This window comes from Rhodamnia argentea, chromosome 5 (genome assembly GCF_020921035.1).
Source record: "Rhodamnia argentea isolate NSW1041297 chromosome 5, ASM2092103v1, whole genome shotgun sequence".
Classification (NCBI taxonomy): Eukaryota; Viridiplantae; Streptophyta; class Magnoliopsida; order Myrtales; family Myrtaceae; genus Rhodamnia; species Rhodamnia argentea.
In genome coordinates this window covers 30,738,191-30,763,864 of record NC_063154.1, presented here as the reverse complement: position 1 = coordinate 30,763,864, position 25,674 = coordinate 30,738,191, and the positions used below count along the sequence as shown (strand labels likewise).

The 25,674-nt window shown below is 40.4% G+C and overlaps 1 pseudogene; it reads left to right on the top strand.

Moving 5' to 3' along the window:
* The first annotated feature begins 687 nt into the window (after positions 1–687).
* Positions 688–2,390, top strand: LOC115745818 (annotated as a pseudogene).
* The last annotated feature ends 23,284 nt before the right edge of the window (positions 2,391–25,674 follow it).

Genomic DNA, 25,674 nt, shown 5'->3' with positions numbered 1-25,674 from the left:
GAAAAAAGTTAAAGGACCAAAAGGCCCTTAGATCATGCCCTTCTTTGAAATAATTTAAGCACTTTCAACTTTTAGTTGAAATATTTCCTATAATTAAAATAAATATCATTATCTCTACACTCACACACACACATAATAGTATATTAACTTCTTATTCAAATCAAGCTCCTACACCGTGTTAATACTTTCGAGCTCAAATCTAGTTTTGAACACCGAGCATGGAGATGACCTGATCTCGAGTTTGGCACTATAGTGGCTCGATTTGACCCCCGAGCCTAGCCATGTTGGTACCCAATTCGATTAATAGAAATAGACGTATCTATGGAAGCGGCTAATAATTCTGACGTGCAAAATTAGAGTGTGGGGTTATTCTTGAGAAATCTCATTACTCAGGATTTGGCAGTTCTAATTCTCTTGTATTTTTCTATCCCTATGACAATCGATAGCCCAAATAATAAAAGTAAGTCAACATTAGTAAAATGTAGGCACAAAGAAATATTAAATACCAAATGTTCTCCTTTCAAATTTTTCCATAAGTTCACTCGGAGTGTGCACGGAGAAATCCTTGATAATTTTAATTTTTGGACTCGACTGAGAAATTACTAGATTTGTATTGTGTCATTTCCTCGTCCTTTCTAAAATTTAACGTATATTTCCTATGGTTAAAGGAAAGCTTCACTTTTATTTTACTTCAATTCCAAAGTAATAGTTTTTTTTCTCCAATTTTCCTAGGTCGATAATTGGAAAATTTACCTAATATGATTTCCGGTTATCTTTATATCATCAACAACGAAAAAAAAAATCATTATAAATGAATTTCGTCTCCTTCAAGTTAAATAGAGAATAATAAAAAAAATTCAAGAATTGTTAACCTTTAAGAAATTAAAAAGGGACGAAGAAGAAGAAGAAGAATATCCTCCGTAGGTTTTCCATTTCTTGGGTTTCGAGCATCCGACCCTCTGCTTCTTCTCGATCTCCACTCGCCACAACCTCTCTTCCTCTCCTTCTGGCAACGTCAGTCAATCTCCGCTCTCTCCATCTCTCTCCAACCCTCGGGCCGACCTGCTCAGCCTATCTCGTCCTCCGACCACCGCCGTATCCACGCCGCGAGTCTCGTTGCCATTTGGCATCAACGTCGCCGCTCTTTCTCTGCCTCCGAAACCCCCATACCCTAGGTTTCTTGCTTCGATTCTCCGGGATTGTCGAAGATGGATGAGGACCAGGAGATGGAGAGGTTCGGGATGGACAATGACTATGAGGACGCGCAGTGGATCGATGGGGAGTTCTATTACCGGCGGCGGAGAGAGAAGCGCGCGCAGACCAAGGAAGACGTGCTCTACGGTGTCTTCGCGTCGGGGGACTCTGATTCCGACTACGACGACTCCTCCAAAAGGAAGCGAAAGAAGAACAGAGACCCCCTGGGTAAGGCTGATCTATCTAAACCTTTGAATTTCGTTTCCACCGGCACAGTCATGCCGAACAGAGAGATTGATGAGACTTCAAAGAGAGAGAATGAGGATGACGAGTCCGCTGCCATGGATGAGGATAGGCCGCGCTTGGGGGTTGGTGCTGGTGTGGGTTTGGGGTTTAAGAAGCGAGACGATGGTTTCGATGAGAACGGCGACGAGGAGGACAAGTTCTTGCCTACGGCATTTGGGCGAAATATCAAGGAAGGAGCGGAGAGGAGGAGAGAGCAATCCAAATTGGAGAAGAAAGCGCAGCAAGGGAAGAACCAGCAGCAGGGGATTGTGACGCCCATGGAGGCAAAGTTGCGCCCTAAGAAAGAATATGGGCATGGGTTCCAACGACTAGAAATAAACTCCTGCAAAGGCACCTGTTACCTCACTCGAGCCAGAGGAAAAGAAGTCATTACCTGATGTGCCCGGTGAGGAGAAGCTTTGGTCTAAACAAGCGAAGAAGGCGGCACCGAAAAACAAAGTGGCATATGTTACAGCAGAAGAGCTGTTGGCGAAGCAGGAGCAGGGTGTTGAATCTGAATGTCGGAAGAGAAGACGAGGGAGAGTGATAGTCCAATGCCGGAGCTCCGGCACAATATAAGGTTGATTGTGGACGCGCCCGAGTTGGATATTCAGAAGATCGATAGGGATGGATCTCAGGAATGAGAAGGAGACAGCTCTGAGCTTGCAAGAGGAAAAAGAGAAGTTGCAAACTGAGGCAGAACTCCAGGAAGCCAAGTCTCTTGGTGACTTGCAAACAAGGTTCCCTGATGATTATGAACTTCGTAATTTATCCTGCATTGCTTGCTCATTTGCACTCCCTGTGTTTATCAGAGGAATGTGATCCTCTTCGGAATTCCTCACATGGGTTGGAAGTTGTTTCACGATTGGAAATCTCTATTGCAAGTACAAGATTCTATCGAGACCGGTTAGACCAAGTGAATACGAATCAAAGACAATGAGGTTTAACTAGCGCCTTTTTGGTTTCTATTCTTGGTCTAATTCGAAAATGTGAATCATGCAGTGCTGTCTATTTTTATTTGAAAATCATGCTGAAATGAGTGACCATGCATCAATGGTTGTGTGATCGGCACCCTAAGAGAAACATCGAATCAAGATTACAGAAGTAAAGACTACCAGAATTAAAAAGTGCGGGAAAGTATAACCTGATACAGAGTCGAGCAGAGAACATAGACAGGAGCCCTCGTGAGTTAAATTTGAATATAAACATGTGGTTACTCTAGACTAGAGAATGCAAATTCCCTACCTAAACAATGAAAATGAAAACACTGATTGAAAATAGAATGCGGTGTGACTTAGCACTCAATTTTAAATTTAGGAATAAATGTGTAAGAAATCCTAAAACATGTAACAAAAGAGCGATTGAGTCCTACAAAATTCAAAAAGTGCAATTAAATCCTAAAATTTGTCAAATTGATGAAATCGAGCCCCGTTAATTGCACTTTTTGAAAGTTTTAGAACTCAATGCAATTGCACTTTCGTGATAAGTTTTTGGACTTGATTGTACTTTTTGAAAGTTTTAGAACTCGATTGCACTGTTGTGAAAATTTTAGGACTTGATTGTACTTTTTGAAAATTTGAGGACTTAATTGCACATTCGTGCGAAGTTTTAGGACTCCCAATGCATTTATCCCTTAAATCTAAAGTGCAACGTCCATTTTTTGTCATTGTTTCATTGATCTTTTTTTTTTTTTAATTCCTTGTCAAGATACAGAATGACTGTAACTATGCAATTAACTAGCTATGGTGATCGAAAAGAATACACGAACTACACGTCTCATTCATAAACCACACTCTTGAATGAATGGGACTGTTTGAACGCATGATTTTGTCCGAAGAGCTCCAAAGAGATGGTCACTTGAAGGCCTGCATTCTTTGCAACAACAGCTTCTCAATACTACTCGTAACTTAGAGCGAATTCGACTAGACTGACTCATCGACTAATTACCCTCGTTATCAAATGGAATAACAATTTAGAAAACAGCAGATAAGCTAAGGAAACAATAGGTCGCCAATCAAAGTTTACAAGGGCAAAGAGTCATTGAATAGCAAAAGGAAAATTACTATTTTGAAACAAGACTAGCAATTTGCTTTAAAATTAGTGATAGAGATGTTGCAGAGTTCATGAGCTAACTCTTATTTTGGAGTCCGGACGCCGTTGGTCTTGGACGATTCTCGCGCTCGATATATCCTGAGGGTGACAGAGTCATTTAACAAGGCCGGAACCAGTAAAGCTTCCTGCAGGTGGGATGGCAACCTCTTAGCAGGGCTTTGTGAGCGTAGTAGGGCTTTGTGAGCGTACTGTCGGGCACCAACTCTGGCTGCAGCTCCTCTTGAAACTATAGGGACTTAATATATGGCCAGCCAATATGTAGTTCGTCTTTGCGGCAGAACTTATAATGTGGTCAATCGCCAGCATAGCGAAATCGGATGTCTATAAACTCCACCGACAGGCCTGGAACCGTAGAAAGGAGGGCCGACTTCAACTCCGGTGAAACCGACGGCAATGGAATTTCGAAAGATGGCGAGAGAATGGTTGAAAGCAAAATGAAAGGGAAACAAGACAGACAAAATCGGATAAGTGTGAGTGTTCATTGACGGATTCCGCCATAGCCCGAGTGTCACGAGGAAATGGCTGTCCGTGGTGGATATGTCTCTAGGCGTATCTTCCTCTGTTTGTCGTTTCAGAATCACCTCACTCTCTGCTTCTCTCTTGCACAATTGGTCCTATTTAAATTTCTGTCATCGAAATGTCATCGACATAGATTATCACTCATGATAAGTAAATTTCCTCTTCTTAAATCAACAATTGACTACTTGAGTCCTCATTTAGACAAATGTCTCGTTTAAACGTGCTCTATACCTTTCCATACTTCCATCACACTTTAACTTTTTCTAATAGGGGAAATCTTAACTATTTGCCTTAACTAGTCCTACGTGTTTTATCATATGTTTGTCGACATAAATGACATTAGTACTCACTGGTCGCTTTTGTAACAAGGAAGGAAAACAGCTAGTTAGATAGGCTCCATGCATACTCTGCTTTTGTCCAAGGATCCAAAAATTCTTCACAGGAAACACCTTGGCTTTCTGGAAATAGGTATTTCTCGTGCCCAATTCTACAATTTTGGAGTTCGATTTGGACCCCAATGACGTACCCATATTTGGTTTGTCATTCAACCCCGCGTGTTGCTCAATCAGGCAGTGCAATCCTGATTGCTCAATTCCCTGTTACATGCTCCATGGCCGTAACGAGACTCATTGCCGTCTTCGGATTTGCTGTAGTAACTGTACCCGTTATTCGACGGGTTTCCGCTGGAACAAAAATTTCACTCCAAAAGTGTTGCTGTGCACGCCTCTAGCATGCACTTGTAGACTATAGAAATATTCAAAAGAGTAATTTATTATCTTGTCCACTTGAATTCGAGAGGATCGCTTCTCTCCATCCCCGGTTGGACAGAACTTGGTTTTGGGTAGTGAAGGTTGATGGCCCCACATATGTTTCATTTTTTTTGAATAATTGAAGGTTTTTGACTTATATTCCAGATTTTTGGGCCTAGAAAATGAATTTTATCCCCCATAAGATTCTCTAAAAATGTATATAACTGAGTCGACAATGATTATTTTGATTTTAATTTGTCCCCGCAACACTGATAGAGCTCAACAAGCGACTTTAGCATCATGAAATTTTAGTTGCTATGAACAAATCAAACCGGCACAATGGTAATTTTCTGACATATTTTTAAGCTCAAGAGCTTTTGTTTGTTTACTGAAATAATCGTTATTGACCAGAGTTTACCCTGCCAAGAAAAGTTTCTAGATACATCCAAATTGGTCAAAATTTGGTTGGGTTTCAATTAGTTACAAATTCTGAAGTTCATTGGACGATTGGAATCAAACTTCAATGACCCGGTCGCAAAAATGCGCTACATAATTCAGTCCTCACAATTGATTGACCCTAATTAAGTAGGTCTTATATGGTGAGTACGTATAAATCCGTTGTCTTCTACGACGTTCTCATCCTGGCGGCCACTCGTAGCCGCAATCACCGCCTTCTCTCCCATCTTCACCATCACCATCTTTTGAAGCCACTTTGGCTGAGTCTTTGAAGGTTGAGCTGAATAACTTTTGGGACTGCATAGTCTGCTTCTGCTTTTGGAATCACAAGCAGCTGTTAGTTTTTGAATTTTGTTTGTAAGAGAGATGAGCTAGTCATGCATCCATCTTTTAACTATTGCAGTTTCTGCTACAGTGATGCCAGAGCATTCCTTGAAGAAGACGACTGTGGGTATCTACTATTTATACATATCAATTTGTACTTCTTGTATTGTACCAAATTAGGTGCTATGATTTTGGTTTTCCTTCCTTTGTTCTTCCTGTGTGATTTCCACCATTCTCTAGGAAATGCTGCAATATTCGATGAGGTAAGACCAACATAGCTCAGAAGCTCACCCAGGCTGCAAACCATAAGTGGTGCGTAACCAAGCCTCTTTCATATGCAGTGTTCAGCAGGAAAGCTATGTCCAAAAACGAGAGACTTGCTCCAAGGATGGGAAGCACATAGAAAACTGCTTTTTCGGACATGCCTCTGTGATTTGGTTCCGATCAAATCAAATGCAATGTTAGGAGTATATAGAACTCATGCGTGCACTGGAGTTAGATGCCCAACGCAATGGATTTAAACGTTTAGCGGACCGGTGAACCTCCCTGTTTGTCATGGTTCTGATTGGACTACATCAGCAGTCGAACACACATCGACTTATAAGTGAGCCACACTATATTACACAACCGATTCATGTCGAACCAAAGCATACCCTCCAAGTTCTTGGTTCGTTCCTGATTGTAATGCCTATCATGGCAATCATGGAAAATGGTTACCACATTGCCACCAACGGTGGACGCCGTTATGGAGGAGCGAATCCAAGAAAAGCATAACTGCCAAGCTATTATTTGAACCAGAAAAGGCAAGGTTTCAAATTTGAAGGACATATGCTACTAGGGCACTCGGACAACCTATTCCCATCCTACACTTGAAAAACCACAAACAGAGATGTTCGCTCCCATGGAGTGGAGGGTTTGAGCTAGATATCTCCCTTCCCTCCTTTCTTCTCTTCGTTAACTGTTTTAGTTTTTATTTCTTGATTTTCTCCCATTTGTTGAGGCTTTTTCTTCCAATCTAATCTAGATCTAAAACCTTTTCTCTGGTTTCGAGAAGTTTTTTAGCTATGTTTTCGGGATTTCGCTTCCTTCGAATTTCGTTAGTGTACAAGTCTTTGTGAAGGTTTCGCTCTCACTATCGGAGCTGTACTCAACATTTTTATTTTGCATGGCGATGGTGTTGGGAACACTAAACTTAGTCACACACCGCCGAAAGGCAAAATCATAGCAACAGATGAAGATTTCTGTATATGCTCATTCTTGGAGATGGATTCGATGATTGCCGCCGATTTTGGTTTGAAGAAGGCATAGATTTATTTTTTGAGTGTGTGACTTGTCACGCCCCGACTCTCGAGCTCGCGACATCCCTACCTTACTCGCCTCGGGTCATGAATGATAGCGTCCCGGGTAAGCCATCGACCTACGAAATTACGGCGCATGCGGAACGTGCAATTCTCCCGGACAAATAAAACAGCGGGATAGCATAGCGGGAAATATATACCAAGGAAAATAGTCAAAAGTAACATCCCCGGTTACAATACAATAGATGAGTCTTAATCCTACTGAGCTACGTAAATACATACAACCCCATACTTCGGGGCAGCTCACTAAGACCTCAAATGTTACCAGGTCAATAAGGTTAACTTCTCATCTACCCCAAAAGACTACCCTCATAACTTGGCCTCGGTACCCGCAAAGCTCCAACACTTGGGACCCGAAAGTGGTTCCCACAACGGAGTGAGATATAAATCTCGGTGAATCAAGCCTAAGCTCGGTTAGGACACCGATTCGCCTATAACCTCCTAAACACGAGGATTATAAAAATCACGATATAGACATATATCCAACCATCATATCACATGGCAATAATCACCCACATGCATACTTACCAGCCTTCAACCACACATAATGCAATGCTTGACTCCACTCAATAGCCACATCGGACAACCAACTGAACACGCATCACACTCACAAGTATGCACTGGACACCACACAAGTCCAATTATTAACGATGATCGCGCTCTTGGCGCCACAATGATGAGGATCCACGCGACCGGCGTGATCGACTCTCACAACTAATGCGATCCCGCATTCTTCCCGCAGGACCGGGCTACGTTCCTTTTCCCTCTCGGCAACGGCTACTACAAGCGGTGTATCCAGTGCACCCTGCACGGCACGGCAAGTAGGCATCCCTACACGGGGCTTCGGTCCATCACAAGCTGCGACCGGCATCCGATAATCCCTTAAAACCGTACGTACCATACGGGGCATGAATTATCGTGCTTCCGGCAAGTCGTGTGGTTCCATAAAAATGGTACGGTGTGTACTATGTGTACAGACGAACTTGCCAGGAAAACCCATCATCGTTCCGTCATATGACCATACAGCACACCCGACACATCAATCAATTTATTCTCTTTGATTTAGGCCGGATGCTCACACAAACGTGCTCAAAGACTCAGCCCAAGGCCTTTTTCATGCTAAAATATGTCTTTGATCTTGCACACGGTCATATGCATATCGCGACTACAAAATAGACGCCGCAAGGACACACGGGACAATTAATTTCCAAGCAAACGCCAATTCACTCAATGAGCATTTGTTGACACCTAATTTTAGCGATCCCATTATTATTATTATTATTATTCGTTAAATAAGAATACATCTAATTTATTTTTGTCTTATTGCAAAATAGAAAAAATAAAATATATAATGAATTTAAAAAAAAAAAATCAGTTCGGGCCAGTTCCATTCAGGCCTGCTTGAGCGAAACCCCGCTCCACAGCTCTTTATTTTGTTCTCGCGTGCAGCCCACCCACGCGGGCCAGCCCCAACTGGGCCTTCGTTTCCTCCCAAGCGGATAGCCCACCTTTTCCTCTTAATTTTCCCCACAGCCCATCTCTCCTTTTCTATTTCTCTTTAGCCCATGCCTTTCTTTTCTCCTACTCAGCCCATCCTCCCTTTTTATTTCCCAATAACCCATCTTCCATTTTTCACCCCCACTTACGTCACCCTCTGCTGCACAAGCTTCACGTCACTCACATTTTCACCACACATTGCACGTGGTCTTCTACCAACCCACGTCTACATCATGCGGAATTCACTCCCATCCATGTAAAAAAACTTGCTGAAGAAGGCAAGACTTGCATAAAAGGAAGGAGAGAGGGCAGGCGATGGGTTGGCTCGGGCTCCAAAAAGATTGGTTCGGTTCAGCGAGCGAAAAGAGATGGAGAGAAAATAGAGAAAAGGGAGAGAAAGTGGGAGCAGAAGGGTTCGATCAGTTTGACGACCAAAATGGAAGGGAAATAGAGAAAAAAGAAGAGAGCTTGAAGTGCAGGGGAGCGCCGAGAAAAAGGTTCCAAGAAGCCTTGTGAGGTTCACTCCTCCTCAGACCAGGTTTTCCTTTTTTGTGGTGTTTTGCCTCATATGTGATTGGTGTATTTTTGTCCATCCACGCCTTTTGTCCTCACATGATGAATATCTTGATTGCTTTCTTTTAAACCTGGATGTTCCTATACCTGCAATAAGCCCACGTCTTCACTCGTTAATGTATCCCACTTCGCCGTAACGTGTCTGCGGCCGAATCTTGTTGTCTTCCTCATACTTGTGCACGCTTTCGTCTGTACTATTGGTCGAGAGATTGGTCTAGCTGCAGCTCGATTTCTCTTGCGTTGGTAGTAACTAGAACAGTTTCGAGTCGCCTTTGGTGGATGGTCGGCCATCGCGGGTCAGCCGCGTCGGTTCTTGAGAGGACTCTGGATCGTAAAGGGTAGTTCGGGTGAGACGCTCCTCGCCGCTGGCCTGTTGTTATCTGGAGAATCATTGCGGGTCTCGTTTTTGAAGGCCGAGTGAAATTCCGGCGCATGAGGAGGCTTGAACCATAAGAAGTGATTTGACGGGAGTTTGGGTTGGCGTTCGGGAGGCCATTGGTGAAAGTCTCCGACCCGCGAAAGGGTTCTAGCGAGGTTGGAATGGTTCGGGCGTCACGTCGCAGAGGGCGTCGGGGTGTTTGCTCCATGAAGAAGAAGACTCGTAATGCTAAGGGCGAAACCGAATGAGTTGGAAAGTCAGGCGACGCGAACCCGAACGGAGGCGACGCGAAGGTGGACGAAAGCGACTCGAGTTCGGACTGAGGCAACAGAGACTACTCGAGAAGTTGATGGCGTCACCGATCGAGTTGCAGAGACAGGTGAACCGAAGCTTCACCAGATGCAGCGGAATGGAGACCCTTTTTCGACGTCACGGTCTTGAAGTTCGGTGAACAGAACCGGTGCCCAGTAGGTCCGGCAGTCGCGACTTGGCAGCGGGGCAACAAGCGGATCGCGGTGGTGTGATGAGCGAGTCTCGAAGGAAGGCGATGCAAGTGAACAAGCTGTTGACGTCGTCGATGTGGCAGAGGAAAGGAAGACACCGCATGAAGAAGATGATGTGCAGTAGCGTTTCTTTTCTTTGCGTTTGTTTTGGGTTGAATTGGATGGGCTAGCAAAATAAAGAATGGGAAGTTGGGCTGGCGTGGGGAAAGGAAGAGAAGATTGGGCTGCTGCTTGAGTGGGCTGAGATTGAGTAAAAAGAAGAGGAGCTGGGCTGAAGTTTGCTCGTGTGGGCTGGAGAATAAAGAATAGGAGTAGTGGGCTGGCGTGAAAAAAATAAAAGGAGAAGGAGGAGTGGGCTGGCGAAAGAAAAAATAAAAGGAGAAGAGTAGTGGGCTGGTGAAGAAGAAAAGAAAAGAAAAGCTTCTGAGCCTTTTTTGTTTTGTTCAAAAAAGAAGTTGGCTTGGGCGTGAAGAGGCTGGGCCAAAGAAAAAAAATGTTGAAGCCCAATTCGGATGAACTAAAGAAGATTGGGCCTGGGATTTCTTTTTTGTCCTTCGGGCCCGGGTCTGGGTTTCTCCCGTGGACCGGACCGGGCCCGACGACCTGATCCAGGTCCGGGTCCGAAGACCCGACCCGGACCCGGTTCCATCTAATAAAATATTAATAAAATAATAAAATAATAAAAAAATCAAAAATCAAAAAATAAATAAAAATTCCAAAAAAAAAAAAATCAGAAAAATTTCAGAAAATTGGAAAAATGGTTTCTTTGACCTTTTTACCCCTAATGTGAATTTTAAGCCTAAAATTGGCGTTGATTGAAGACCGAGGTCCAATCCGGTCTGATAATCGTTGTAATTCGACTTTCGAGTCGAAATTGTTTGTTTAAATATTGCCATTATAGATTTGGTCCGCATGTGCTTATCCTAATCTTTATTTGGCATATTTATCTGATTGAGTGTTTAAAAACAACGTCTTTTGAAAAATTGCCTGTTGATCGCTTTCCCTGTATGCAAGGTTAAGGATAAATAGGTAATTGCATGAAATGACAGAAAAACATTATGCATGATCATTTAGTACTTGGTTAGATACCCGATAAGCCTAAAATGATATGCGGAATGTGTGGTCACCTTAGGAAATATCAACTGGTTAGGTACCGAAAGGGCGCTAATTATCCAGTTAGCGTAAACAAGTCCCCGAACCTATAAACTCTGGTTGCGTAGGAATCGAGATAATCCTCCCGTGTCTCGATTGGTTTCTAGCCGACCCCAATAGGCTAGTGGCGACTCTCAATAGCTTTCAATTTGCTAATCAGTAAAAGAAACCCAATGTCACGCGAGGTAGGACTTGGGAGAGTCCACGCCATTGATCTATGGCAATACCTCTAAACCCCGCCGGACCCTCCCGCGGAGGCCGAAGGTGAGGTCGCGACAGCATTCAAGGTACTCAATTCAATATTTCAACACGGCGATCCGCCCAAACAAAGTCATCAATTCAACACGAATAAACCAATTCGATTAGGCCACATAAAGGCTCAATTTCGTGCCAGAGTCATTAATTAGCCGCTTTGATTTATAGTCGTCAATCGATCGCTCGTCCTTAACCTATTGCTCGCTCGCGATCAAATCACAACATACTGTCAAATTCGCCTAACATTAATTAGCCACAGACAATTCTAATTTAATCGATTATGGTCATTTACCCTAAACCGGGTTTCTAACTAATCCAACCATAATCAAATCTACCTAAATGCCATACCGACTAACTAACTAATTCTAGGCGCAATTAGCGTCCTAGCCAAGGATTAGGGTCAACTCACAATTTTAACTAGCTCGGGCGATCTCAACTCGAGCGGCGGCGATATGAACTCGGCCCGGCCCACGGCGATTATCGGCGACTCTTGAAAATTCCTCGGCACGAACTTTGAGGCCGGTATCGAAAAATACTGTTCACCGCCGGAGTTATTGTTCACGGCCGGCCGGCGGCACTATTCACGCCGGTTACTATTCACGAGCACTATACACCGATCACTGTTCATCCGTACTGTTCGCTGTCACTGTTCACGAAACACTGTTCACCCCGTTACTGTTCACCCGAACACTGTTCACGCACTGTTTCCCCCGAACGGAAAATCTTGGCTCCACGCTCTCGGGACGACGGCGGGGCTGCGATTCCGGCGGTCGGGACACCCAGATCTAGTGGGTCTTGCGCGAGGAGCAACGGAGGCCAAGGCGAGGGGCTCGGGTCGGCGTCGGGTGAGGTCTCGGGTCCTCGGATCTCGCGGCTTGAGGCGACTGTGGCGGTACAACGGGCTGGCAGTGCGGTAACGGCGGTAGCGCGACCGGGTGGCGGGTGGAGGTTGGCTAGGGAGAGAGACGAGGGTGACGAGGCGGCGAGCTACGGCGTCGGGCGCCGGGAATGCGGGTCCTTGCGACTCGCGATGGCCGAGCTCAACGAGCGGCGACCGAAGACGGAGGAGGTGAAGCGGCGGTCGGGATGGCGTGGTGGTCGCTCAAGTTGTAGGAAAAATTAAAAAGGAGAAGGTGAAGTTGAGGGAAGAAGATGAACAGTGAAGGGAGGGGAGGGGGGGTTGGGGGGTTTTGCTCGCAAAAGAAGAAGAAGAAGAAGAAAAGGAAGAGGAGGAAGAGAGGGGTCGGGCGTGAGGAGAGAGGGAGGGAAGAGAGAGAGAAAAAGGAAGAGAGAGTGTGTGTGAGTTGACTTGAGGGTGACTAGTTGGTGGGGGAATTAATGGCAAGTGGGGCCCACCATGGATTTGAATAAATTTTGTCTCACATGCATTATTGGTGGGGCAAAGTGGTAATTCGATAACTCAGGACTGATAGGATTTTTGGCTCAATCGGTAGAAAATAAATTTGGATTTCTACGGGCTAGGGTCGGTCCGAAAAAGTTTAGGCGTGAGGATTAAAATCCTAAGTCGCGTCTACGATTTCGAGACTCAATCGAAACAGAACGACAAATCGGGAAACGTCCAAAAATCGTCACTTACGTCCTTTTGATCCGAAATTTTATACCAACTAGAATTCAACAATAATCCTTTTTATTGAACTCGGTCTCTTAATAAACTACGAAATTCCAGGGCGTCACATGACTCCTATCTTTCTTTGATGAATTATCTTGTTATTTGAAACTTGTCTTATTTTGAAGTTGTAGTAGTTCGAATCATATTGTTTCACTTTGTTTTTTTTTTTTTTTTTCCGAATATGAATGAGATGTTACTTCGAATACAAAAAAAAGATGGATCAAAATCCACTAAAACAACAGATGCTCCGTTGACTAGTTAACTAACGTATGAAACTACTTAAACATCAATATCATATTACTCACTTCCACAAAGAACGGGCCAAAATGTGGGTCATAGGGAGGAGAGAGAGGTGTGTAGTGAAAGCTTGTCTAAGTGGAGTCCTTTGATCATTAATTTTCTCTATAGTTGTAGTGAAACTTCGCACTTTTGGAGATACATCAAAACCAGTCAGTGTGAAAGATACAACTCATAAATTTGAAAGGCAAAAGCATCGCATGATTGCATTCGATACATTTCTAAAGATACATAAATCATATACTGAGAAAAGCATCATATGGTCTGCGTGTGAAACCACTGGAAAATGCTACAAAACAATTCTCATTCAACTAATCTTGCTGGAGGAATTATCCGATGCTCGGATTTCGCAGCAACCGTGATGCCGAATCCTGCTGCAATATCGTCACCATTCAAAAGAAGAAAAGTAAAAAAATGACATCAGTATAGGGCGATTGAATCTAGCATCAATCGAAAGTCAATTGACAAAAGTCAAATTCGAAGAACTAAGTTTCGCCTCAGAAGCAACACACCTACTTGTCTAATATTTCTTAGAGAAGCAAGACCTGCGACGAAAATCAACAACATGAAACCGCTGAATCATTGCAAAATGTAGCTCTAATCCAATATTAGTTTATCTCATCTTTCTTGGTGAAACAATTCCTAGGTACAAAATTTTCTTTTTCATCAGTTTTTGAAATGATAGGTAACTCTTATTTTTGTTGCTATCTTACTGTTTACTGATTTAGAATTTTCATGCATTTGTAAAATATGTTCTACCTAAGTATGCTTTATTGTGAGAATTTCTTTAAGACCTATCGAAATCCATATAATACTAGAGCTCCTTGAAAATCTCGTTCATAACCGTACTATAATTCTTAATTCAGAGTTTGTTCTCACCAATTTAGAGAGATATCTTTTATCTTCATCTCCTGTAAAGTGATAGGAATTATGTTTGATAATTCACTTAATCATATCTAAATAATTCAGAATATTAAACTGATAGACCTTCAATTTTGCTTTACGTGCTAGTTGATATATAAGCTAATTTGCTAGGTCAGTAGTCCTAATCAACAGCCTTAAGTGACTCATCGATCTTAATTAACCAGCAATCCAAAGCATTCTTTAGGAAGTGAATTTTCCATTAATAGCCATTTCAGCAGGTTTACCACATCAAGTGACTGTCCATCCTTTCACTTGGGTAATTAACAGAGCAGCTCGTGAAGAATATCTGAATATTCAAGTGATGTCTTTACTTATTTTTCCTTTTTTCCTGGTTTCACGATACTCCATCATTAGGATTCCCCATGGGCACATTAAGGAAAAATGACGTCATATAGCTTACGATCCAAACCATATCAACTTGGGAAAGCACAATATCATACTTCTCTATCTCTCCCTCTCTCCCCCATCTGCTCTGCTGATTTCGTGTTAAGGATGAAGGAATCTCCTCATTTATATTTGCCCCATTGGGAGTAGCTGAGTAGCCACAGAAAGAAGAAGAAAGGAAGTAGGGCAGCAAAAAACTAAAAATCTCATATGAATTTCGGCTTGAGAACTTATGACATACAAATTAAGGGCGGAAAATATCACTGTAATATTTTCTTTATACTAGAGCTGAATGGTCTATATTCCTTTCATGTTCTTGTTTGTGGCAGAAGTTACAAAACCCTAATAGGCAAAGTTAATGGCAATGGGGATATTTTTGTGTAAACTTGGTCCTCTACGAACCTGATGAGCTTTAGGAATTGATGCGTCAACTTGTTTGTTGCCTGTACCGGATCTATTAAGCTAAGTCAAGGTTAGTCGTTGATTGTCTGAGCTTATATGTGATATTCACATGAGACTCACATGAGCAATGGGCTCAATCTGGTAAAGAGTAAGCCCAAGCAAGCAAGTACTTCCTATGATGAGTCCCGCACATGTGGCCATGATGAACCCAAGGTACCAATTTCACCTTTCCATATTTTTGCCTCTTTTTTGTTTGAGCTATATTTGGGTTCAACTCATATTTGTTGGGCCTCAAATGAAAATCACTTAATACCAAGAGTGAGATCATTTGGTTTCATGCGAACTGGGTTCATGCAATAGAAAAGCCCTTTTGTATCTTCAAAATCTGGTTATAATGGCAACTAGGAACATTATTCACTGCATAAGTAATGGGTTTTTCTAAGCCGTAGCTATGGTCGAGGTCAATTTTTTTCTTATTTTTATTGGGCCAGGTCGTTCTCTTCTCTAGATTTTCCATCTTGGCACGCTGGATGATATTGACTCTTTTAAATACCAAGGTTAGGTAATGGCATCTCATAGTCACTAAGTAGATATAAGGGTCTAATTAGCCCAAGTTGTCAATAAGGTTAGGTAATGGCATCAAAATTTTGAATTCACTCCCCAAATCAATAACACGGCTGTAAGAATCAATGTTTGTCCATTAGCGATAAAGGAAAGGATGGAGACTTAATAAATATTTGTCCATAGCCGTGGAGGAAAGGATTGTTTATCTAATCACAGTTTGTCTAATCATTGTTTGTCTCTAAGCAGTGCGGGAAAAAACCGATACCTAATCAATTTTTGTGTATTAGCGGAGGAAAGGATGGAGACTTCATAAAAAAATGTTTGTCCAACAGCCATGGAGAAAAAGGATGATTCACCTAATCAATGTTTGTCTAGTCACCGTTTGTCTACGAGCGGTGCAGGAAAGGATGGATACATAATTAATAAATGTTTGGTTATTAGCGGTAAAGTAAAGGATGTAGACATAAACATTTGTGATGGTGACTAGTGAAGGAACAACAAAAATGCGGAGAATCATCCACTTATATATGTATATAAAACGGCGATTAAGACATTAGGACTAGTACCCAACCAATGTTTGTACTACTCGGATTGTTTATGTGTCCATGTCGTTGTCTTGATTGAGGCGACCGAAAGTGGTCTTTCTTTATTTTTATTTTTAGCCGTTGACGACTTTAAGCATTTTGCTAACAAGTTTTTAGCTACCCAAGGAATTGAGTGGTGTTTAACCAAGGCCTTAGCTAAGGTTAGATTATCGAGCTCTTCGACGCTAAAATTGATTGCTCTTCGATGCTCCCCTTCCTTTTATCTTCTTTTGCACTCAAATCTCTTCGCTTGCTTGGTCTCTCATCTTTGTTGCTTAGCAATCGTATTTGAATTTGAGATATGTATGTGATGGATTAGGCTTGAGATCTAGCCACTTTACTCCCATGATGTTGTTCACCACTTTGAACGATGACCCGAACCAAATTTACAGGCTAATTCAGGAGCAGGGATTGGTTTTGGGATCATAGGACACAAAAAACTAGCGCAGAATAATTCATTATGAGTTTAGGCAGTTCGTTTTTGCGTTGAACTAAAACTGAGAACCTTAATAGACTTTAGTGTGAGCCTTTCTTCAATTAAATTGCTGTGAAGTCCCTCTCAAACAAAGAACAGCAATTTTTTTTAATGTAAAGCTTGTGGCAGTATATGTTTCTATACGCGATGACACGTCAGTATATCATGATTGAATTTCTTGTCATAATCTTTACATTAAATGTTTGAGGTGTCGGGTCAGGGAAAATGTAAAAGAAAAAAAATTGGAGAATCTCTTGGTTGTGGTGAGAAAACAAGAGAAGGGCTCTTTGCCGTTCTTCTTCTCTAGGTTTGTCGTCTTTTTGGCACTGAGAATTGCTTCATTGGACCGAGTGGTCAAATTTGTTCGATCTTCATTGGACCGAGTGGTGTAAACATATGTCCACACTTTGGGTGGGCTATGTTTCTTTGTCCCTTCCAGGCGATCGTTGCGCACCCAATTTGGATTAAATGACCTCCATTTAAGTAAAGTGAACAATGTGTCCTCTTCACATAAGTATATGCTCAATAATTTATAGACCCGCCTTTTATTTCGAAAAATTAAATATGTCTTGTACATTTTCTTATTTATTGGAGACACTTGATAAGAGATTCTGATTTAAATCTTCTCACCTACTCCTCTTATATCAAGATTTTGGTTATATAAGAACTTATCCGAAATCACTAGTTTGAGCTTTCATTTTAGAAGATATTTATGATTGAGACTTTTACATTGTTAATATGTTATATTTTTTTTTTTGGTCTAAATATGAGTTATGATCAATAGATTGTAGCAGTAAATGATGCTCATTAAACGTGATGAGTTATTACAATCGTTCAATTAAGGGTATATGTGGAATCTGGATAGATCCTAGAACCGATCCCGAAACCTATGATATTATCGAATTTAGGTTTCAGAGTATGCAGGGTAGGTTTTAAATTCCAAAAAATGGGGAACTTCTTCCAACAGTAGATTTCGGGTGGAACGTGTCCGAAACTTGAAATCACTCACCCATAAACATGAAGTTTTAAAGTCCTTATCTCAATAACCTTACACATAATTCTCTTTATTCAAATGCTCACAGACAATGGCTTTGAGACATTAAAAGTTATTTATTTTTATATAGCTAATCTGTTATTCTGCGTTTACAATGTTAGAAAATTTGGAAGATCATAGGGTGAGAATTTCATTTTGAGCAGTTTTAATTTTCTTTTGTTTTTCTACACCACTGTTTTCACTTCAAGAACAATGGCTGTTGCTAAACAGGAGAATGGTGGAAGCTCATCGTTTGATTCAACTTCCTGACTATCTAAAAACAATTTTGTGTTGAGTAAAGAGAAATCAACATTTTCCAGAATATGGGATTTTTTTATGTTAAAAATTCCTTATAAACTAGATAAAGGTTCTACTCAATCTAATTATAAGGATAGTGTCCCTCATGACTTTAATTGTTTTTATTAGTCAAAATTTTTTCAAACGGTCATAGTTCATTTACAGATTTAGAGGTAAATTGACTTTTCCAACCTAATAATTTTTATCGCCAAATTTGTCATGTGAAAATAGCAAACATATAAAATTTTATCCTGCTTAATGTACAAAGTAGTTCTTAGGCCAATATCATGAGTATCTTCAAAATCCTTTTGTAGAAATCCTTTCTCGCACCGCTCGTAGACAAACGGTGACTAGACAAACATTGATTAGGTGAATGATCCTTTTTCTCCATGGCTGTTGGACAAACATTTTTTTATGAAGTCTCCATCCTTTCCTCCGCTAATACACAAAAATTGATTAGGTATCGGTTTTTTCCCGCACCGCTTAGAGATAAACAATGATTAGACAAACTGTGATTAGATAAACAATCCTTTCCTTCACGGCTATGGACAAATATTTATTAAGTCTCCATCCTTTTCTTTATTGCTAATGGACAAACATTGATTCTTACAGCCGTGTTATTGATTTGGGGAGTGAACACAAAATTTTGATGCCATTACCTAACCTTATTGACAACTTGGGCTAATTTAGACCCTTTCATGCGAACTGGGTTCATGCAATAGAAAAGCCCTTTTGTATCTTCAAAATCTGGTTATAATGGCAACTAGGAACATTATTCACTGCATGAGTGATGGATTTTTCTAAGCCGTAGCTATGGTCGAGGTCAATTTTTTTCTTATTTTTATTGGGTCGGGTCGTTCTCTTCTCTAGATTTGTCATCTTGGCACGCTGGATGATATTGACTCATTTAAATACCAAGGTTAGGTAATGGGATCTCATTTAGAATGAGTAATGCATGGTCACTAAGTAGATATAAGGGTCTAAATTAGCCCAAGTTGTCAATAAGGTTAGGTAATGGCATCAAAATTTTGTGTTCACTCCCCAAATCAATAACACGGCTGTAAGAATCAATGTTTGTCCATTAGCAATAAAGAAAAGGATGGAGACTTAATAAATATTTGTCCATAGCCGTGAAGGAAAGGATTGTTTATCTAATCACAGTTTGTCTAATCATTGTTTATCTCTAAGCGGTACGGGAAAAAACTGATACCTAATCAATTTTTGTGTATTAGCGGAGGAAAGGATGGAGACTTCATAAAAAAATGTTTGTCCAACAGCCATGGAGAAAAAGGATCATTCACCTAATCAATGTTTGTCTAGTCACCGTTTGTCTCCGAGCGGTGCAGGAAAGGATGGATACATAATTAATAAATGTTTGGTTATTAGCGGTAAAGTAAAGGATGTAGACATAAACATTTGTGATGGTGACTAGTGAAGGAACAACAAAAATGCAGAGAATCATCCACTTATATATGTATATAAAATGTCGATTAAGACATTAGGACTAGTACCCAACCAATGTTTGTATTAATCGGATTGTTTATGTGTCCATGTCGTTGTCTTGATTGAGGCGACCGAAAGTGGTCTTTCTTTAGTTTTATTTTTGGCCGTTGACGACTTCAAGCATTTTGCTGACAAGTTTTTAGCTACCCAAGGAATTGAGTGGTGTTTAACCAAGGCCTTAGCTAAGGTCAGATTATCGAGCTCTTCGACGCTAAAATTGACTGCTCTTCGAAGCTCCACTTCCTTTATCCTCTTTGCACTCAAATCTCTTCGCTTGCTTGGTCTCTCATCTTTGTTGCTTGAGATATGATTTATAGCAATCGTATTTGAACTTGAGATATGTCCGTGATGGATTAGGCTTGAGATCTTACCACTTTACTCCCATGATGTTGTTCACCACTTTGAACGATGATCCGAATCAAATTTACAGGCTAATTCAGGAGCAGCGATTGGCTTTAGAATCATAGGACCACAAAAAAACTAGCTCAGAATGATTCATTATGAGCTTAGACCGTTCGTTTTTACGTTGAGCTAAAACTGAGAACCTTAATAGACTTTAGTGTGAGCCTTTCTTCAATTAAATTGCTATGAAAAGATTTATTCATAGATTGGACATTATGATTATTATGAATATCGGAATTCAGACAACTTGACATACTCTTCACATCAAAAGAGACATATTAGAAAAATAACATGTCAAATAGTCTCCCGATGCTGCAGGCAAAGGTCGAGCGGGTGGTCCAGCAGTAACAACCGGTCAAGTCCCTCTCAAACAAAGAACAACAATTTTTTTAATATAAAGCTTGTGGCAGTATATGTTTCTATACGCGATGACACGTCAGCATATCATGATTGAATTTCTTGTCATAATCTTTACATTAAATGTTTGAGGTGTCGGGTCAGGAAAAATGTAAAAGAAAAAAAATTGGAGAATCTCTTGGTTGTGGTGAGAAAACAAGAGAAGGGCTCTTTGCCGTTCTTCTTCTCTAGGTTTGTTATCTTTTTGGCACTGAGAATTGCTTCATTGGACCGAGTGGTCAAATTTGTCAGATCTTCATTGGACCGAGTGGTGTAAACATATGTCCACACTTTGGGTGGGCTGTGTTTCTCTGTCCCTTCCAGGCGATCGTTACGCACCCAATTTAGATTAAATGACCTCCATTTAAGTAAAGTGAACAATGTGTCCTCTTCACATAAGTATATGCTCAATCATTTATAGACCCGCCTTTTATTTCGAAAACTTAAATATGTCTTGTACATTTTCTTATTTATTGGAGACTCTTGATAAGAGATTCTGATTTAAATCTTCTCACCTACTCCTCTTATATCAAGATTGTGGCTATATAAGAACTTATTTGGAATCACTAGTTTGAGCTTTCATTTTGGAAGATATTTATGATTGAGACTTTTATATTGTTAATATGTTATATTTTTTGTTTTTGTCTAAATATGAGTTGTGATCAATAGATTGTAGTAGCAAATGGTGATCATTAAAGGTGATGAATTATTGCAATCGTTCGATTAAGAATACATGTAGAACCCGAATAGACCCTAGAACCGATCCCGGAACCTGTGATATTATCGGATCTAGGTTCCAGAGTATGCAAGGTATGTTTTAGGTTCTAAAAAATGAGGAACTTCTTCCAACAGTAGATTTCAGGTGGAACCTATCCGGAACTTGAAATCGCTCACCCATAAACATGAAGTTTTAAAATCCTTATCTCAATAACCTTACACATAATAACCTTATACATAATTCTCTTTATTCAAATGCTCACAGACAATGGCTTTGAGACATTAAAAGTTATTTATTTTTCTATAGCTAATCTGTTATTATGCTTTTACAATGTTAGAAAATTTGGAAGATCATAGGGTGAGAATTTCATTTTGAGCAGTTTTAATTTTCTTTTGTTTTTCTACGCCACTGTTTTCACTTCAAGAACAATGGTTGTTGCTAAAAAGGAGAATGGTGGAAGCTCATCGTTTGATTCAACTTCTTGACCATCTAAAAACAATTTTGTGTTGAGTAAAGAGAAATCAACATTTTCCAGAATATGGGATTTTTTTATGTTAAAAATTCCTTATAAACTAGATAAAGGTTCTACTCAATCTAATTATAAGGATAGTGTCCCTCATGACTTTAATTGTTTTTATTAGTCAAAATTTTTTCAAACGGTCATAGTTCATTTACAGATTTAGAGGTAAATTGACTTTTCCAACCTAATAATTTTTATCGCCAAATTTGTCATGTGAAAGTAGCAAACATATAAAATTTTATCCCGCTTAATGTACAAAGTAGTTCTTAGGCCACTATCATGAGTATCTTTCATATGATACTATGTTTTTTAACATTATAATTAGCTTAAAAATTGTGCAGAATGCACAGTACTCTTATTCTTTACAAAATAAAAATTATGCTCAGCCTCTCTATATGGAAATTTTTTTTATGTCATTGATATGATAAATTCATCTTAAAGTTGTCAGTTTCTTAAGAAATGATACAAAGTGCAAGGTACATTCATTCTATACGATAGAAAATTATGCTTCCCCAACCTCAGGATTGACGCGATTGATCGGGGCATTAAGGGAATTTCCAACTTGAGAATCTAGAAGTCGTCCATTTTGCGTGCAAATTGCCCTGAATTAAAAGCATCTACATGGGTCCAAGACCAGAGCTTAATCAGTTCATGGGGCTTACACGCTGCTAAAGCTACGTGGCTGACTAGTCTCCACACTCATGCCCCTAAAATATAAAGGGAAAATGCATAATCTAGGAGAATGCTAACGTTACATGGTAAATTTTTTTTTTATATGTGCACTTTTCCTCATACACTAGGTAGTTGTTATGCAAAAGATCCTCATCAACTTAACTTCAAAGAGAACGTTACGCCTGACTTAAATTGCTCAAAACATTTTTTGATAGGAATTAGTCATAACCTTTTGCTTTGTGCAAGTAATACGAGTAGTTAAAGAAAAACAAAGTTGGAATGCACTAATTAGAGAAGCTATGTGTAACGATTCAGCAACTTGCATATTAATGATTAAGCCCACGATTTTGTCGGGTTCTAATTCTATTTGCTTACACTTATATTAAGTACCTTTTATAGCATTTCGCTTTCCCACAAGAAAATTATTAATTTAAAACAAGGTTAAAGAATATTGCTTCGTTAAAGATCAATTGAAGGATACAATCAGGTCATACTCATGAAGATTTTTCCAACATACCCAATTTTTCATATTGAATGGTACGATCTTAAGATTTCGCATCTATTAATCACAGTCAACGACTTGTAAGGTATAAGGAATTTATGATTTAGCCCCGACCGATTAATTCTATCTCAAAAATCAAGTTATAAGCTTAATGGCACTACGAAAATCACGGTGATTAACTCTTCAACGAAGGAAACATGACACCTTTCACCATGGTCATTCATTCAACTTGATTCCCAAAATCCTGCGACTATCGAGTTGTGTTTTTGGGAATTTTAGGCCGTGATGGGCGTGAAAGTCTGGTCAATCGGACATCGGCATGAGGCTTGACGTAGCTCTTTGAACGACAATTTTGGTCCTTGGAAACGCCAGATGAGCCCTTCCCTCTCCTTTGGAGAAAATATTGGGTATACTAGACTTACCTTCCTTCTTGTGCAGAAACATGGAGTGAGCGAAGGTGGGGATATTTATAGAAGAGAAGTGGTGAGTGAGAGAGGGATTTTTGAAAAAATTGAAAAGTGGGCTTTTACCGGACACGCCCCCTCCTAGCTCAGTCACACGCCCGGCCTAAGAGAGACATCAAATCAAGATTACAAAAGTAAAGACTATCAAAGTTAAAAAGTGCGAGAAAGTATAACCCGATACAGAGTCGGGCGGAGAATATAGACAGGAACCCTCGTGAGTAAAATTTGAATCTAAACATGCGGTTACTCTAGACTAGAGAATGCGAATTCCCTACCTAAACGATGAAAATGAGACACCGATCGAAAATAGAATGCAGTGTGACTTAGCACTAAATTTTAAATTTAGGAATAAATGCATTAGAAATTCTAAAACTTATCACAAAAGTACAATTGAGTCCTACAAAATTCAAAAAGTGCAATTAAATTTTAAAATTTGTCAAATTGATGAAATCAAGCCCTATTGATTGTACTTTTTAAAAGTTTTAGAACTCAATTGCACTTTCGCGACAAGTTTTTGGAGTTGATTGCATCTTTTAAAAGTTTTAGAACTCGATTGCAATGTTGTAAAAAGTTTTGGGACTTGATTGTACTTTTTAAAAGTTTTAGGACTTAATTGCTCCTTCGTGAGAAGTTTTAGGATTTCCAGTGCAATTATCCCTTAAATCTAAAGTGCAACGTCCATTTTTTTGTCATTGTTTCACTGATCTTATTATTATTATTCCTTGTCAGGATATTGAATGACTGTAAATATGCAATTAACTAGCTCTGGTGGTCGAAAAGAATACACGAACTACACGTCTCATTCATAAACCACACTTTTGAACGAAAGGGACAACACATGACTTTGTCGGAAGAGGTCCATTTCTGTCTAGGCCCGAAAGAGATAGTCACTTGAAGGCCTGCATTCTTTGCAACAACAGCTTCTCTATACTGCTCGTAACTTGGAGCACATAATTAACAAATCGAATTCGACTAGACTGACTCATCGACTAATTACCCTTGTTACCGATTCGAATGACAATTGAGAAAACGGCGGATAAGCTACAGAAACAATAGGTCGCCAATCAAAGTTTACGTGGGCAAAGAGTCGTTGAATAGTAAAAGAAAATTACTACTTCGAAACAAGACCAGCAATTTGCTTTAGTATTACTGACATTGATGTTACATAGTTCACGAGCTAACTCTTGTTTTGTACACCTTGGTCTTGGACGATTCTCGCGCACGATATATCCCGAGGGTGACACAGTGATTTAACAAGGCCGGATTCGGTAAAGCTTCCTGTAGGTGGGATGGCAGCCGCTTAGAAGGGCTTTGTGAGTGTGCTGTCGGGCACCAACTTCGGCTGCAGCTCCTCTTGAAACTATAGGGACTTAATATATGGCCAGCCGACATGTAGTTCATCTTTGCAGCAGAACTTATAATGTGGTCAATTGCCAGCATAGCGAAATTGAATGTCAATAAACTCCACGACAGGCCTGGAACCGTAGAAAGCGTGGCTGACTTCAATGCCGGGGAAACCGACAGCAATGAAATTTCGAAAGACAACGAGAGAACGGGTGAAAGCAAAACGAAAGAGAAACAAAACAGATAAATTCGGATAAGTGCGACTGTTCATTGACGGATCCCGTCAAACGCCGTAGTGTCGGGAGAGTTTGTTCATTTACTGAAATATTTGCTATTTACTAAAGTTTTCCTCCATCAAGAAAGTTTCTAGTGACAACCAAATTGGCCGAAAATTTGGTCGGGTTTCGATTAGTTACAAGTTCTGAAGTTCATTGGACGATTGGAATCAAACTTCAATGACCCGGTCGCAAAAATGCACTACATAATTCAGTCATCACAATTGATTGACCCTAAATAAGTAGGTCTTATATTTTGAAAATCAATCTCGTTGCATCTAATAATATTCTTTGACTAAGCAACACTAACATTTGTGTTCTTTTGGATATATATGGCACGGATATATAAATCCGTCGTCTTCTACGATGTTCTCATCCATTGTTTCCCTTTAACAAATTTCAAGACAACTCCACTTTTCCCGTTCAACCTAGCCGCCGTTCGTAGCGGCAATCACCGCCTTCTCGCCCATCGTCACCATCAGCACTGGAATTCGCTTTCGGTTGAATGAAAACCTGCCGAACGAGCGTTATGCCATCTTTTGAAGCCCCTTTGGCTCAGTCTTCGAAGGTTGAGCGGACAACTTTTGGGAAAGCACAGGCAAAAGAAATTTCGTGTCCACCGGCACAGTCATGCTCGAACAGAGAGATTGATAGAGAATTCGAAGAGAGAGAATGAGGATGACGAGTACGCTGCCATGGATGAGGAAAAAGAGAAGTTGCAAAGCTGAGGCAGAACTCCAGAAGAAAAAAACTGAATGCGAATGGCGTGCACGAAATAATGAGTACGCTAGGCCACATTGAACTTGCTCTCACCGCCGGATAAAGCTCGCTGATTTTCTCCATCTCTTGAACGGGTATTCTTCGAAACAGTGTCCAGCTTCGTCATTCCATCGAATAACTTCCTTGCGAACTCGATTCCTCCTCCACAGCAC